This window comes from Uloborus diversus, unplaced genomic scaffold (genome assembly GCF_026930045.1).
Source record: "Uloborus diversus isolate 005 unplaced genomic scaffold, Udiv.v.3.1 scaffold_504, whole genome shotgun sequence".
Lineage (NCBI taxonomy): Eukaryota > Metazoa > Arthropoda > Arachnida > Araneae > Uloboridae > Uloborus > Uloborus diversus.
This window is the reverse complement of record NW_026558686.1, coordinates 1-18043: the sequence shown is the minus strand read 5'-3', so window position 1 is coordinate 18043 and position 18043 is coordinate 1. Positions and strand designations below refer to the sequence as shown.

General features: G+C 34.2%; 1 long non-coding RNA gene across 1 annotated transcript; it reads right to left on the bottom strand.

Annotated features, from left to right (window-relative positions):
- Positions 1-5759: 5759 nt before the first annotated feature.
- Positions 5760-12673, bottom strand: LOC129233534 (uncharacterized). Its single transcript, XR_008581468.1, has 3 exons — positions 12581-12673; positions 11881-11956; positions 5760-5922 (listed from the first exon to the last, which is right to left on the bottom strand). It is a non-coding gene; the product is annotated as an uncharacterized LOC129233534 (long non-coding RNA).
- Between the last annotated feature and the right edge of the window lie 5370 nt (positions 12674-18043).

Sequence of the window (18043 nt, the reverse complement as noted above, 5' to 3'; positions counted from 1 at the left end):
GCGAGTACTATTAATATCTTTATATGAATTTCCGATCAGATGTCAGCTTTAAGAAAATATTCTCAGACTAGAAAACTATCTTGAAGAATAAGAGAAATAATTAAAGAATGAAATTTAATTCTCGAGTTTGAAGTGAAAATAATACAAATAAATAAATGGATAAAACACCTTGCAAACGTGCTGATTTCATACTGTCATGACAACATCTTGATATTATCCTGTCATATCAATACGTATGCAAGATTACAAAAGCAGCCTACCTTGATATTTTCCTGATATTATGCTGCATACACCTTGTCAGTCAATATTGTGGCAGCCTGCTGACAGCATAAAGGGAGTAACATAACAACATTGAGGCAGTATTAATGCAAGATGATTTTTCTTGCATGTCAACCTTTATGCAATACTGAGGCAAGATATTTTGCTTACTGGGTTGTGCTTCAGTAAACATTTTTAGTTACGATCAAAGAAAAGAACTATGTACACTATTTTTAGTGTTGCAAAGGAAGAGAAAACCGAGTTTGTTCCTGGGAATAAACCGGGAATTTTAGAGAAGGAAATTAAATGAAAATTTCTGGGAATTTTCATGTTATTTAAAAAAAAGAAAACTTAGTTTAATTTTTAACACTTTTCGTACATGATTTTAAAATGTAATCCTTTTCACTGTTGTAAATGCAAATTACGTGACTTTTTTTTTTTAAATTAATTTACGCTAAATAGACTGTTAAGTTACTTTAACTCTTCTTAAAATTAGTTCGTAATTAAATATTTAACTGATTGATTTGAGCGTTTAATACTTTTTATAAACACTATACTATTCTGTAAATAATTTATTTGTTTACTTCAACTACTTCAATAGTAGCACCATTAAGATAAGTCATATATCATTCAATACCGATACCGTCAGCAAGGTTTGCTTACGTTGTAAGTTTTGGATATCAACCAACAATTTGAATTTATTTCCAAAAAAAAGAAAAATTCTTGTTCAACAAGCATATTTTTAGTTTTAATTCGATTTCAATTTTTAATTACTTATGCTATGCTGAAGAACATAGATTTTTTATCAATGATATCCTCTGAAAAAGTATTACATAGTCATGATTCAAACCCAGAATCAAAGTGAAAAAACATGGAGTTAGTTTACTTCCAAAACTTCCAATGTCCCTCAACTTTCCGGGTTTATTCCCCGAAATTCCCGTAGCTTGAGTTTTTTTTAAACTATTGTTAACAGAAGGCGGTTACAATGAACATTGTTTTGCATTTTAAACTGTGATTTCGTAGCACCATGGGTAATTTTATCGGCAAGTTAAAATTATATTATAGCCAATGCAGGAAGCAAGACTAAAATAAAAGATAATCTTCCCGACTGTCTGGACTTCGTATTCGCTCTTCTTCCCAAATGTATAACTGGAACAGAAAAGTCACCAACCAGGCTTCCTGATCCTGATACTATTCCCTAACCCCTAACACATGTCCTTCAATGACTTCGAAAAATTAATAATCCTATATTGCTGCGGTCATCGGGTTACGATATATGATCCGACAGATGATGTTATATTCCCTTATATCGTTTGAGTGACATTTTGACGAAATCTTCAACCACGCAGTTTAGCCGGCAGTTTTGACATTTCTCTATCGTGCTTTACATCATCCAGAGCCGGATCTACGGGGGGGGGGGGGGGGCAAGCCGGTTGCCCCGGGTGGCACCTTCAAGGGGGCGGCAAATTCGAGCGGTGCTAACAGGGGCGAACTGGCCAACCGGCGCCGGTGCGCTCCCTCTCCTCCCTTTTGTGCGCCCTTGCGGCTTCGTTTCTTTCTTTCTTTTTTTTTTTTTTGGGTGTCCTCGAACCTGTTTGCCCTTGGTTCCTTCCTTCTTTCCGCCCCTGAACATAAGTGACTTCCGCTTTTTGTTCTTGCGCTGTCGAACCTCTGCATCTTCGGCGTTTTGCACTAACTTTGATTCCCAAAGGGCTTTGGGAGTCCAGGTTGACGCCCTCTTGGGGGAACTAGTCTCCCAATTTCGGAAAAATTCCGATCAAGGCCCTCAAACCTTCTTTCTCTGATTCCATCCAATTCGACCAAAATTGGGTTTTTTAAAACGACATCTGTATGAAGCGCTTATCACACAGTCCCCTTAAAAGAGAGGGAAGTGATGCTCCTGTGTAAAATCTGAAAATAAAAAATCTACAATTCCAATAAATAAATAAATAAAGAGGATAGTTTTAAACCCGCAGTATCACTAAATGTTGCTTAAAAACGTTAGCTTTTAGGATTTCTATTTCGAAATGTTTTTTGAGGAGATCCTCAGAGCACCTTCCCTAACATCATCAAAGTTTGTCAGTAACTGCGTTTTGGAATGATCAATTTCACTCTTGTTTTCAAAAAAGAAATCGATTGGAAACAGCCCCCAAGTCCCCTCTCTTTAATTAACGTCAACAAATATCGCCTATAATAGCGTTTTTAAAATTTCAGTTTCTAAAAATTTCTTCAAAAGTCTTCACAAAAACTTCCTCTCCGTAACATCACCAGAGACACCCTAAACCTGCGTTTTTAGGCAATATCAAAAATTTCTCCGGGGGAGAGCCCTGGACCCCCCTATAAGTCTACTTTTTAGATTAGATATTAGATTTTTACTTACCGTACTGTTTTAACTTAAAATTGAACATGTTTCAACGCATTTACTATCTGCAGTCTTTTTTTATTATTTGTAAAGGAATGTGAGTTATACAATAAATAAATAAATATTTATTAATTTATAGCAATAGTTGAAACGCGGCGCAATCAAATCGGTTAAGTATTAATATAGATACGAGCATTTATGAGGGCGGACTGCCGCCATCTTTGATGACGTCAGCCTAGAAAATGTACTAGATTGTAAATGTCCATCCAAAGCTCAAAATACTTTTCAGGACACCTATTAAAATTTTGTGGTAAAACATTCTCCCTGCTCAAACTTTCTACAGAAGTGTTGAGCATTCATGAGCGTTACCGACTCAAATTTTCCAACACGTGTGCTGTCAGATTGTGGACTAAGTGGCGAAAATTAGAAGATTAAAAATAAAGGATCTGAATACTGAATTCGTTTTCGGAAAAAAAGGGGAGAAGGTTTTTAATTGCAATTTGTGTTACGGTACAACTCCGTTTTAACAATATATATATATATATATATATATATACTGACATGCTTGGTATACAGTGAATTTTTAATCAAACCTTTCGTACTTGACAGTTTATTAAAAATACAAAAATACAACTCCATAGAAAATTTAAAGCAAGATGGATGTGGGGGGGGGGGCGGCATTTTGAAGCTTTTCCCCACCTCGGAAACTTCCTAGATCAGGCACTGACGTCATCGCGCTACTTCATGACGGGTAAATTGTCGTCACAGGGGCGTACACAGAAATTTTGGGGTTCGTCACAAATGACTTTTCCGGGCGCCCCTTATATTTCGCGCCTAGTTTTTAAAATATTAGGCCGCCTTCGGGCCCGGTCCAACATGTGTCCCTTCTTCCTCCCACCCCCCGTGTCGTCATTGGAAAGTTGGAAATTTCCATACATCCTTATATTGTTTGACGTCATCCAAAAATAAGAAATTGCGGTATCTCCATCTATCGTTTATGAGAAAAATACATTTACACAATTTCATAAAAATGTAAAATGTTAAAAAAAAAAAGAAGAAAGGAAAGAAAGAAAGAACAGAATAATTCCTAGTAACGCCAATTATAGAAATTGATTGAAATATACATATGATATAGTATTTATAGAAGATACAAGAAGTTAGCTCTTACCTATATCAATCAATACAAAGAGATTTTTCGAAACTTTCTCCTAGATATATCTTATGAATTTTTGGATCGCAGGTATGTATTACCGCTTTATGTAAGCGCCTGAAGCAAAGGTTGCGGTTCAAATCGTCAATTGTTGGCAAAGCTGGGGTAATTAGTACCCGAGTGCGTTTCACTTTACCTTAGAGACTAGACGATAAATGGAAACACTCCATTTGTTTTCCCATCAGGTAGATGTGGGTAGATTATCCCACTATACACAATCAGTTTGGAAGCTTAAAAAGTTTTATAGAGCAATACTTAATCTGTAGCTCTCTGGTCGCAGACGACCCACTGAATCCTCCAAACGTAAACTGAAATCAACTTAAAAAAATAATAATAAATTAAAATAATGCTCCGAATTCATGTAAAATACACTCATAAAAAAAAAGTGTATTTCACGCCGAAATTCAGTCTTCCAAAAAAAAAAGAAGAATGAAAAACTCAGTTGTCTCCACTTACCCCAGAAAACTGTGTTTATGGGGTAAATGGAAACACCTAAAATGCACATTAAAGAATAGCTGGGAGGATTAAATTTATAAATAAATATTTTTAGATAAATAAATCTTAAACCATCCACATGACAAGTGGAATGAGTCATTGGCTTCGCATTTGTAGACCTGCTGGGAGAGCAGGGCCGGATTTAGGGGAGGCCAGGCGGGGCTACTGCCCCGGGGCCTCCACAACAAAGGGGCCCCCACAATAAAATTTTTACAAAATATCCTAACTTTCACGGGTCGAAAATATCGGATATGTACATATATATATCAAAATATGCGGATATATATAAAAGTAGCGGATATTTTTGAAAATCTGATGATCTTTTCGAACCTTGATGATTAGGGGCCTCCACACTTCCAAATCCGGCCCTATGGGAGAGGAAAATGAAAGATTACTAAAACTTAGAAAACAACCTTTTTTCAGTGTCATCTTCAAACGATGATGACGTTCACACAATTGTTTATAAAAACGCGTCACTTTCAAAATGTCATATTTATGTTTCTTAGTCTTCACTCACCAACATTTTAGTTTCAAAAATTACCACAAGTGGGATAATAGAGTGTTTCCATTTCCCCAACTGACACTACTTGCAATACATCGATAGCCCGGCTATCGCATCAAGAGGCTGCAATTTCGTCCTTGCTGTAGACTCTTCAGTCTGGAATAGTAAATAACCGAGCTGGAGGCAGATGTCATCTCATTGAGGCTTACTTACTTAGGCGCCCTTCTCAGACAGATATTGAATCATTCGTGATAAAAACTCGGCCAATGAGTTTGTTTAAAAAATAAGTATGTCGTAATTATGTAGAAAGTAAGAGTTTTTGACTCGTAGTTTAAATCATAATAAATCCTCATTAATCCGAACTCCATCAAATCAGACTTCTCTTAATCCGGGCAACCATTTAGATTTTGATGTATATACTTCATAAATAAAAGGCGAGTTAGCGAAATAATATATTTTTGTAGGCCAGTAAAACAATGTATGTGCTACATACACTAAATTTTCCCTTCTGCTGTTTTATATTTATTCTTTTGAATTAAAAGTTCAATGTTTACTGTTAGTTAAGTACCATTCTTAATTTATGCTTTATTTTGCTTTATGCGTACTTTCATAAATTCGGACTTCCTGGATCCTCTATTTTTCCGGACCAATGAGGATCTACTGAATTATCTTCACTGAATTCGATAACTAACAAGAAGTTTAAAATCACTTATGTAATTTCGCTTGAATGAGGTAATCTTTGTTCTGTAACAGTTATTTGAGGAAATAATTTTTCTCTCTTTGAAACTATTTTAATTTTATACAATTACAGTTTCATACAAATTCAATTTATACAATGGAAATTTATGTATTTTATTTAATTATTAAAAACTGTGTGATCTTTAAATTAGATAAATAACTTAAGAGTTTGAAAGCACCACTGTAATTTCACTTAAATGAGTTAATTTTTGTTCTATAACAGTTATTTGAGGAGAGAATGTTTCTCCTTTTTAAGTGATGAGATATTCTGCTGAGTAAGAATTCATATCCATTTAACAGAGAAAATCCAAGCCAAAGTCCACTGTATCCGCCGAGAAGACTGAACATTTCAATTAACTGAAAAATAAAAGAAGACTTGTTTACTGTTAGCAAATCATTGCAATCAATTTCTTTCGATTAAGAAGTATTACTACAGTCTATGTAGCGAGAATTGGCATATATCATAGCCAAATACCCTACCCTTTCCCCCTTCTGTTTGTCATGGTTTGTCACGACACTATGAACTATTCCCCACGCTACACCTGCAACACATAATATTTACCGAAACTAGGTAGGGGGGGGGGATTCGCAGTGCCGTGATCATGACAATCAGAAGGGGAAAAGGGGTGGAGAGTGGGAGGTTATTTGGCCTTGACACGCCGATTCCCGTTACACAGACATGGAAAGGTACAATTTACAGTTTAAAACTTTACTTTAACTTATTTTAATAAAGTGAAAAAAAAAAACTGCACAAAAGGGTTACAAGGAATTTAAATTATTTTTAAGTGAATTTAATTTTAAAATTTTTTCAAAAGAAATAGCAAATCCTTTTTTGAAGCTACTATGTTTCTAGGAAAAGACATGCATAGTCATGCACAAAACTGTTATTAAAGAAAGAAATCTTAGTTTGAAAAAACTTTTAATTTGTTGTTTTTAGACAATTTCTAAAGCAAAGGAGAACACATTTGATTTTGTAAGCATTGTTCTAAACATCAAACAGCAAGAACAACAATAAATAAATAAATAAAATAAAGTTAAAAATCTTTTACGTTTTATAACTTACGCAACGATGTTCTACGTAAGAGTGTTGTCGATTAATTAAAAAGAACTCGCGCGCGCGTGCCAAAACTGTATCAATTAATCAACAAATGGAAAACAAAGGTTAAAACTCACAACGGAGATTATTTACGAAAAAAAAATTTAAACCAGTAGTTTTACTTATTTATATTTTTACTTAATAATCTAGTAACATATAAATAAAAATGTAAAGAATATATTTTTCATTAAGTGCACGTTATACATTAAAATACACGTTTCTTATATTTTCGAGTTAAAGTACCAAAAACTACTTGGAATTATTTTTCACCTTATAAGGAAAATTTTGAATCAGATATGATGTACTAATACATTTTGAAAGAAAAAATAGAGAGGATTATAAGAAGGGATAGGAAGTATGTCAACAAAGTACTCAAAGGCAGATGAAGAAAAAATAAATTATTACGTGTAGAGGCGGACTTAATATTTCATTCAATTGGTTGGTGACAAAAAACCGTATCGGAAAATCGCTGGGAAGGTGTATGTTTAAGGGCTGAACGGTTTTGACTTTCCTCGATGGACGCTCCTATGTGTGCCTTATTTTTCAACGTTGTAACTGTCTGAGGTCTGCCAGTTATTTTTGTTTTCAGTACAGTACCAGCGACTCTAAAGTTTGATACTTAAACATGATTTTTTTTTTCTATCTGGGACGGGAGCCAAGTTGGAACCGAACACAAAATTCTTGCTGAATCGAAATAAAAAAAACCACCATTATAAATACACACCTCCGCAACATATGAAGATGGTCACCGTGACAAAGATTTGCAACTACAGTAAATGGCACGTGTACTGCTATCAATCAAAACCACTTTCACCACCGTATCCCCCACCACAATTCACACATCGCCCTCTCCAAATACAGGAGGTTGATGTGCCGCACTCTGTATGTACGATATCCGCGATTCTCGCCAGGACGTCTCAAATTTAACTTCTATCACCGGCACACTGCAGATGGAGTATAAGAAAAAAAAATTAATTGCGCATGACATTTGCGGTTTCAGTTCATTCAAGCAATGAACTGAATACAGTAGACCCTCGTTTGACGCGGGTTCATTTTACGCGGTTTAAGATTTGACATCTTTATTTTATTTTACGCGGATGAGTTTCGGTTTTACGCGGATAAAATTTTCACACAAGCAGATAAAATTTTCCCTTCTTTCAAAATCCAAAGTCCTAAATATTGCAGATTATGCGTAATCAACTGCATTTTGATGTGCTAATAATCGAGCTTGAGCCACTGGAGACATTTTATGCGATTGGTTCCAGAGTTCTCTCCAGAAGTAAAGTTATTAAACTCACACAGTTCAGAATTCACAGGAACAAGAGCTTTTAGGAGTGACAAAGGAGAAAACGTTCACATTGAAAATTTTGAGCCATTCCTAGACAATAGAAATGATCTTTCTTATTTGTTAGTAGGACTCGACCGATGCATCGGCCCGGCCGATGCATCGGCGCCGATGGTTCAACAATTTAGCCATCGGCATCGGCATCAGCGGCCGATGCTAACTTGCGGGAAACATCGGCCCATCGGCCTTAAAAAACATCGAAAAGCCGATGGAATTGGCCGATGTTTTTGAAAAAAAAAGGACCTTTGCTGTTTTTATAAAATTATTTACTTAAATTTCAGTATGAATCTCTATTTTTAGTCATCCATAGAAGAGTTTTTAATACTACATTCAGGTACCAAACAAGTTAATTATTGCGTTGTTTCTTGCAGCAGGATGTACGTATGTATCTGTCATAAGTCATAACTCAAAAATGATAATCTGTAGAAGGTTGTATGTGGGGTCTGCCGACGTTCCAGTTGTGCACTTCCCTTTTTGTTTTGATCGGGAGTTCTGAAAAGCCTGTTTACTCATTTTTTGTGGCTATTAATTACTTATTTCAATGCAAAACTAATGTATCGTCTCAGACTGACGATCATTTGGTGTTATATTGCCGAATTGGAGACTATGGAAACAAATATGAGATGGCGAAACCGATTTTTGTGTCATTTTATTAGATTCCCGTTGAACCGACGGTAATTTTTAATTTTTCGATATTTGTAATATGAATCACAGTAATGCAGTCTTTTCTGTATCGCTTCGGCGGAGTTACAAGTTTGGGGCCCGTCGAAATACATTTTGGGGATCACAGAATTTGTAAAACATTTATCATTCGCATTTTTGTAACTCCTTCGGTGGCCCTATGGTTATGGGGCCTCTCGCGCAATTGCAACATTTGCTATATTTTAAATCCTCCATTGCGCGTCAAAACAAACTCGGGTGCAAGTTTTGAAAGGGTTTTCTGCTCAATGTTTATGATTATTTTGAAATCTATTTTTACGACTATTTTTTGAATTTCCGAGAACACTTGCGTGCCCCTCCTCCCACTCCCTCAATTTCTGAAATTAAACTCTAGTTGTACTTCTGAGTTGTTTAAAACTAACACCATTCATAAAATTGGAGATTTTTTTTTTTCAAACTTTATCTATTGTTTAGAAAGAATTTAGGGCATTAATGTAAAAAATTGATTAAAGACGTTTTGAATGGTGACATAATTCGGAAATCAAAGGGGCATTTGAATTTTATTTTTCAGAAGTGCTGAAGTAGATTCAGAAACTCTTCCGAGGCGTTGATGGTAGCTGTTCTGTGCTAAAAAAATGTGGCAGAAGCTGGGGCCGAAGTGTGATTTACTCCAAAATCAGAGGGTGACCCCCCTAACCCTACCTCGTCGTTTCAAGCATTTCTTAAATATTTAGCAATTATTTATTTTGGTCAAGAAATGTCATTTTGCGTATTTCTCATACTTGTTTCACCTATATTTCGTAAATTGCCATCTTTTTTGCATCATTAATGGCGATTGATTTTTTTTTCTGTTGTAAGTAACTATTTTTATGTATTTATATAAAATCAATGAATAAGTTATTTTCGTTTTTTATAGAAAAGTTTCAAGGATTTTCTATTATGCAATTTTTTAAATTTCAGAAAATTATTGTTAAATTGAAAAATTTAATTTGAACTTGTTTGTAAAGCTTCATATAAGATTAAACAATCAAATCGTTCAATACTATGTGTGCAAACATCAGATCAAGTAGTATATGTATTCAGTTATTAACTTGGTGTAAATATTGAGTTTGTTTATTGTACCTGCGTTTTAAGAACCTTGCTCTTTTCATGGCTATTTTTTTCAGCAAAATGTATGTCACTGTTATAACTTTCATGAAAAAGGCAAACTTTTCTATTCATAAATTTTAAATAAGTATAAAAATATTCCTATTTTGATTTAATATTGTAATTTATCTGTTACCTTTTTTGTTTAACTTGATGACTAAAAAATGTCTACGTGCAATCTTTCCACTTTAATTGCGTAATTTGTTGACGGTTTTATAGTTCTATTCTTAATTTTTTTTTTGAATGATTAAACAACGTAATTTAATTTTTTTTAACTATGTTTAGTGTACCTAAATCCATACATTATTACAACATTACTGAAATCTTAGTTATATGCTCAATTAAAAAAAAAAAAAAAAAATTAATTGGTTATTAAACAGTCTCTTTGTTTTTCTTCCTTCTTTTTTTTGGCTATTGTTCTTTCTCTTTCATCATACAGCAGTCAAAAAAGGAGAAGCATAACTACACCCTATACAGATTGTACGTAGTACGATGCAAAAGTTCGGGGACAAGCTGTATAAAATCTTACCCAAAATAGTTCACATTATCGAAGCACATCCACCTTCAAAAGGTCGTCTTAAGGGACTATGTACTTCTGCCAGTGTTCATATAACTTTTGGAAACACTCCTGGAAGTCATTTTTCGCTACCTTCTATGATGCAGTTTCATCTTCTCCTGACGGAAAAAAGCGGCGTCTATGCAAATGTTTTTTTGCTAGGAATAGGTAAAAGTCACACGGAGCTAAGTCCGACGAAACATTATGTTATTTGTTTGTCATATCAGAGTATTGACCAATCGAACTGTGCATCCTCAACATGAAAGTCGCCTTCTTCCTCACGATGAAGTTAAAGCAGCAGCGCAAGAGGCCTTACAGGAATTTGAGAAAAATGTTTTCCAGGAGTGCTTCTAAAAGCTATACGATCGTTGGCAGAAGTGCATAATCGTTCAAGTTAACTATTTTGTAGATAGATATATGCTTCGGTAGTGTGAACTATTCAGGGTAAGGTTTTATACAACTTGACCTCGAACTTTTAGATCATACTACGTACGTATGAGTTTTCAATTTACTATTTCATAACGTTTTTGAGTGACGCAAGTTTACTTGCATGAAGATATCACAAGAGAATTTGCGCTAATTAACTGAGGAGGCGTTCAAAATGGATATTTGGTTATCTATATGTTCTTAGGTACATATGTATGTACAGATGTGCCGAAAAAACTTGTGAAGTATAAAGTTGGTGATAGTAAAATAGAAATTTAGGTCGAAATCTGATTTTTTTTTTGTGATTACAATTCTTTATTTGTAGAAAGGAAGTAAAGTGAAATGAATCAATGATCCTTTAAATCCATGACAATCTTATCAATTTATTTCTGTTTGATTTGATTTTTTTTGCCATCGGCCAACAGCATCGGCCATCGGCCATCGGCATTCGGCCATTTGGAGGAAAACAATCGGCCATCGGCCATCTTTGAACAATCGGCCAACAATCGGCATCGGCCCATCGGCCAAAAAATGCCATCGGTCGAGCCCTATTTGTTAGTGAAGGAAAATTCTACCATGGAAATGACGGAAGTGGTCATGGATGCGTTGATGCTCTGCAAAGAATTACAAAGAAAAATTCTTAATGACTGCCAAAAGACTATCATAGCCATCTCCTCTTTATAAACAGAACGCGAAATTAATTTATGTTTTCTTTATGCATGTTGTGCATAAAAGTCGATAAAAGTACACATTAAACTTATTATACAATTAGTTAACACTAGAATGAAGTATTTTGTTATCTACGGAACCAAACCCCTACTTCAACACTGTTATTAGGTCTTAATTTACGCGGTTTCGATTTACGCAGCATTTCCGTAGAACGTAACCCCCGCGTAAAACGAGGGTCTACTGTACTTTTATACCGATTCACTTCTATAGTTTTTGAAACGTTCAAAGAAAAGAGTAAAGCAGTTGTACTGTTCATATAGTAGTTGGTATAAAAAGTTAATTTTTAACCACGTTTTTAATGATAATAAACGGTAGTGTGTTTTAATCAAGTTAATTAAAAATAATAATACACACTACCGGATATTTTGGACGATGCGTCAAAGTTCTTTTTTCTGTTGAGCCATAATGAATTCTTACACAGGCCATGTTCTTGCTAAAGGGGAAAAAAAAAGCTTTCTTAAAACAACTTTAGTTAAGAACATTAAAACAAAAATTTATTTCTTTTTCTTATCCAAAATTTTTGCTTTTTCATAAAAGATACTCAAGATTTTATTGTACAGTCAAATTTTCTATTTCTTTATAAAAACGAAACCATTTAAATTCATATTTCATTCAATCATACCTTTACCGTTACCGTAATACATTAAGAGAATTTTTAATTGGAATATAACAAAATTATATATAATATAATAATTTAAAAAATATAATATAATTCAAATTTAGATTAGAGAAATGAGCAAACCGCTTTGCATGACTTAGTTAGCATGACATATGCAATGTTGGGTAAAAAAACTTTTTTTTATTCATTTATTTTTATGCTTTTTTAAAGTACGAGAAATGCGTAAAATTTATTTTCATTTTCCCTGTTTCAATAAACAAGATATGAAAAATACTTGCAAGAAATATTTGTGGACGTGGACAATGAACGATAACACACCTTATTTAAAATAATAATAATATTAAATAAATAAATAAATAAACGAATAAAATATAAATAAAATTTAATTAAGAAATATTTTAACAATATCCACTCTTTGTGTACAATTTCTTTACTTACATCATTTCATCATATGATGTGAATATGTTGTCCAACTGCATCTTGTCATACAAAGTAGATTCCTACAAAGATAAATAATTCAAGAATAATTTTAATGGGGTCGTTTCCAAAATTTTAAAATATTTTTTTCTTTAAGAGCATATTTAAAAACACAGGATTTGACCACTTTTTTTTTAAATTACTTGACAAAGTTTAATATTTTTAACAATTATTTAAATTAGTGCGCAGATTGAAATTCGTTTTTTACACTTCTGCACATGACATCACAAGTGATGAAATGCCACCAGCGCACAGCGCAAATTATCATAACTTGGCAACGCGGTTGACAGCAAAGGAATTTAGGACATCAATGGAGTAGCGTGCCAAAGTGCATCACTTGTGACGTCATAAAAACTAAGCTTTATTTCCAAAATCGGATATTAAAAAAAGAATAAATAAAAAATAACTGTTGGGAAAATAAAAGTTTTTCCTGGCTACATGTTATTTTTTTGCTTTTTCTGTCAATTTCAGTGACTAAATTAGTACTTTTAATTGAAGGAAACAAACCTCACTCATGCTACTAATATTTTCTGCATAACCCAGCCACTTTAATGTGGTCTCCATGAAATTGTGCGTTCTGCTGATTTTGGATAGAAATTTTTTACCCTGATCCATTTCTGAGCGTTTGCTTTCGAAAAAAATGTCATGTTCTATTATGTGTCCTTTGATAAGCTGTATTATGTTACCTTTATACATTAATTGCCCATTATTACAATATCACTGGCATCATGGGCGCATACATAGCAATGTAAGGAAAGGCAGCTGCTCCCTTTAAAAAAAAAAAAAAATACAATTTTAAATAAATAAATACATAAATTCATTGACGGTTGCTTCAATTTCTAAATTTATCGATGAGTTCTGTTCTTTTGTAAATTTATGACAGATTTTAAAACATCTTTTTTGTAAGATTATTGAAAAGGGAAAGTTATTTGTGTAGTTCGGTTAAAGCCGAAATCCGCAATACTTTCATGAAAGAAACGCTAGGTGATAAGTGCCAAAAACACCGTCTATGTTCAAGTTTCAAGGCCCAAGATGTTACATCACTAAAATTGCTATGAATGTGTTTTACGAAGAAAAATCTTGGGTTTTCCTTTGACAGAACCTAAATTTAATAATTTTTTTTTTTTGGTTATAAATACACTGAAAAAGCATAATGGAAACCTAGAGGTAACTCAAACAAAATTACCGAATAATCACTCAACCAGCATACGAAAAATGCCAAATGAAAAAAAAAAAAAAACTCCGTCCGAAGGGTTAAGACTTACGTATTTCTCCCTTAAATTTTTATGTAGTTTCTCTCAATTCATTTGGCTTGTGAACGTCTCCTTAACTAAACTAGCCTAAGGCTAAATCAGACAGATCTAACCGTTACTAAAAGTAGTCTTAGGAAATGAATTTCAGAGAGAATGAATCAAAAATACAGTACGGCTAAAACAGATCCTAGGACTTTTGACACATCCAAACTTCATATATGAGGCAGTGAGAAGCAAAGGGATGCAAGTGGACATTTTCAAGTTTTGAATAAAACGGGTTTAAAGATAACATCCTAAGTAGGCTTTCATTGAAATTTTTTTCTAAATCATGCTGTATAGCAGCACCTACCAGGGCTACTAGTACCATCTCTTGCCCCAAGACAGAGGAGAGGTTCACGTGCCATGTGTACTGGTTATCTCCAAATTTTTAGTTTAGCCACTTACATCCCTTTGCTTCTCACTGTCTCATACAGTGCTGGTAAAAAAAAAAACTGCACCACCCTCGCATTTTCACAACAATGGGATTATGTGAGAAGTTTTGGACGACCGATTAACGATGAATGTATGTGAAACTCTACAAAACTTATGAAATAAACATTTAACAGCAGGAATCTGATAATTGTGTACGTAGATCGGGGCTGTTTCCGGGCCAAGGCAAACTGCTGACCCCATGCTTATTTTTCCATTTCTAAACCTGTGTGTGAGTTTAGAGAAAAAAAAAACTTAACCCCATGTCAATTGAAGTCTAATGGCATGATAAAGGATTTTTATTTGTTACTTATTATTTATTACCTATGGCACGGAGCAGAATCATCCAGGAAAATGACGTTTGGAACTGAAGTAAAGTGATCCCGGATAGTAGGAAGCAATTTCTCCTCCAAAATGCCAATATACACCTGAGCGTTTACTGTTCCTTGCACAAAGTGAAGCCCACCAACTCGTTGATCAGAAATGCATCCCCAAATCATCTGGGATACGGGATGCTTGACTGTGTGTTGAATGCAGTTGGGATGATATTCCTCTCCTTTGCGGTGCGGGTGATGCAATTTTGTTTATCACCACTGCATATATAATAAATGACTGGTTCGGTTCCTTCGGTAAATTAATAGTGGACTGAATGTTAAAAAGGTAGATGGATAAAGAGGCGGTAAAATACTTATATTTGGTGATTTACCATTATATGTAAACAATTCTCGGTGCGCCAGCACACCTGCACCGGCTATTCCGGTAACCCTGCCAAAACAAAATGTGCGAACCTTTAACTACTACGAGGAAGGTCACCGGCACATCACTTTTGGAATTGGGAAGCAACAATGACTTAGTTCTTTTTTTGATGGATTTATTTCCCCTTTTACTGTAACTATTATTCCTATTTAATGAATTGATTTATTTAAAACTAGTGGCACCCGCACGGCTTTGCCCGTAGTAGAAAATTAAAAGGTCTTTTGGTTCGCCTGTATATTTACAAATTATGTATGACGAATTTCTCGCCAACTGGCTTGCCCATGTTACGGTTCCACGTTATAATAACTTTGTTGCTTACTTGTCCATCTTATGATAATTTTGCTCGGGAAAATGTTCTTAAAATTGGAGTAGAAAAAGAACAAAATCGAATTTTCGAAAAATCGCTTCGAGGTGCGCACCCCCATGTTACAAACTAATTCTAGGCCAAATTTCATGAAAATCGGCGGAACGGTCTAGGCTCTATGCGCGTCACAGAGATCCTGACAGACAGAGAGAGAGAGATCCGGACAGAGAGACTTTCAGCTTTATTATTAGTAAATATTACACCTTAAATTTTAAATTTCAGAATATTGATTTTGGCGTCGTTTGACTAGCCACTAAGAATTGTCTTTTGACCAGTTTGGGGGCTAATGTTTAAACTGTGCCGTGACATACTTATGACCGAAAAGTACCACCCTTAACCGGATTTTCGAAAGTTTTCTTGGTTTATAAAAGAGTACTAATAATTTAAGCTGAAATTTATCATTTAACCATAAGACAACTAATGTTTGAAAAATCATAATTTCGAAAAGATTTATGTATGATAATGTACATTAAGAATTTGGGTTTGAAAAGTTTTTTTTTTTTTTTAACGGCTTTTTTTTTTTTTTTTTTTGAAAGAATTTATCTAAGCGTATTTTAGTTTTCCACATCACAAGAAAAACAATGATCATATGCAATTATTCCATACATCTTAATGTCAATTTCTTTTCAATGCATTCACACAAAGTTTAACTTTAATAATAGGCTCGGCTTTGGTGATTGACGGACATTTTACTTCGCACGTGACACCCAAAAGCGTCGTTTTAGGTCAAAACAAAATATTTGTCACGCGTTTTTCGCTGGAAAAGGGAAAATCGAAACAATTATTATTTCCATCGGATTTGTAATTATATGTTTGCTTTTGCTGAGAGGAAGTTCGTTTGTTATTTGTGTAGAACTTATACTTGTTCATCAAATATATTTTAAGAACATTGTTGTTTTTCAACTGATAAATGTTTTATTAATGAGGGTAATTTTGAACGAAACTTGGGTGAGAAACGAAGGGTTGATAGGCTAATTGAAGAAATCAATAAGTAATACTGGAATAGTACAGGATCAAATATTAACCTTTAGAATTGAGAATTAGAGAAAGGAGCAGTTTTCTTCATGCTCTCTAAGCCTTTAGTTTATGTAAAGGGATTACATTCTATTCAAATTCTATCCAGAATCATTTATTCTGCTATGGGCGATTCTCAAAAAAATGTCCCATGCGTAATGCTAAGTTTTGTATTTTTTCAAGCTAACCAAAGCCTTTAAAAAATAAGGGTGTCGGGGAATAACACATGCTTTAATAATATATCAAAGCATAACAGTTAATCCCATTTTTAATTAAGTTACTTGAATAAATTTAAAAAACTTAGCGTACGCACGGGACATTTTTTCGGGAATCGCACTATAATAAAACTGCAAACGAGTATACATTTGCGACGTTCGCTCATAGAATGTTTTGCATTATATTAACACTTAAAAAAAATAATCAATTAAAAAAATAAATATGAAAAAGGGAAAACAAAAATAATCAAGAAATTGCTAAATGAAGATATCAAGAAAGGAGAAATACCAAAGAAGTTACGTGAAGTCAGGACTTATACGTCCTCATGGGGAAGATAAGCTTCTACTTCCCAAGGTTCCTTTTGTGATGCATGTGGGAAGATCCCGAAAATATGCAACCTTCCCTAAGATCATTAAAACATGAACTGAAAGGGAGCAAAATCGATAACTTGCTATAAAGAAGCAGTTCAGTCAAGAAAAGAATCCAATTGAGAATGCTGGCAAAGAAATAGAAAAGTATATAATACTTACCTATTTGCTTGCTATTACATGCTTACTTTTAGTTGAATCAGCTTTTTAGTTGATTCAACTCATAAAGACATTGCCAATAATTCAGCTTATTAGAAGAAAAGTTGAAACAAGTAAGTTGATTCGTGTGAAGACAACAAAAGACGCAAGTCAACTAGTTAGCAGGCAACTTTTTCGAAAAATTGATTCAACTAACCACTTCGTGTGAAGAAAGCCAAAATAACTTGAGTGTAAGAATTTTTCTCATGCCACCAATTTTTCTTGAATTCAATTACAATAATATGTATTTGATTTATTTGTTTATTTTAATTCATTGAGGTACATGCGTGGTTTAATATTCATTGAAACAAAATAGGTTTTCGGTTAATCACCCAAGCATTCACAATCAAAAAAAAAAAAAAAAAAAGTTTCACCAGATCTCGCACATTGAGAAACACACTCACACTTCGGCTACACCGACTAGCAACAACCCTCCCCCTCCCTCCGGCGGTAGCCCAGGCTGAGACTAATTATCGCTAACCGCCTCAGTCAGATGGGAAAGGTTGCAATGAGAAGGAGAAGGATGCTAGAAGGAGCATCACCTTCCATATGGCATAGAACGAGATATACCTTTTTCATTCTTGGTGTGTTCTGCTCATGATGCGATTTTTGAAAAGTTAAACAGTGAAACTTTCAACATTACCTTTTGCAATGGTTCTGCATCTGTGGCAACATACTGAAATTCCACCTGGCTACAAAATGAAAAGAAGAGATTACTTGAAATGAGCACGAACTAATTAATCTTTCACAAAAACTTCCTAATTCAATGGTTTCCAAACTTCACTCA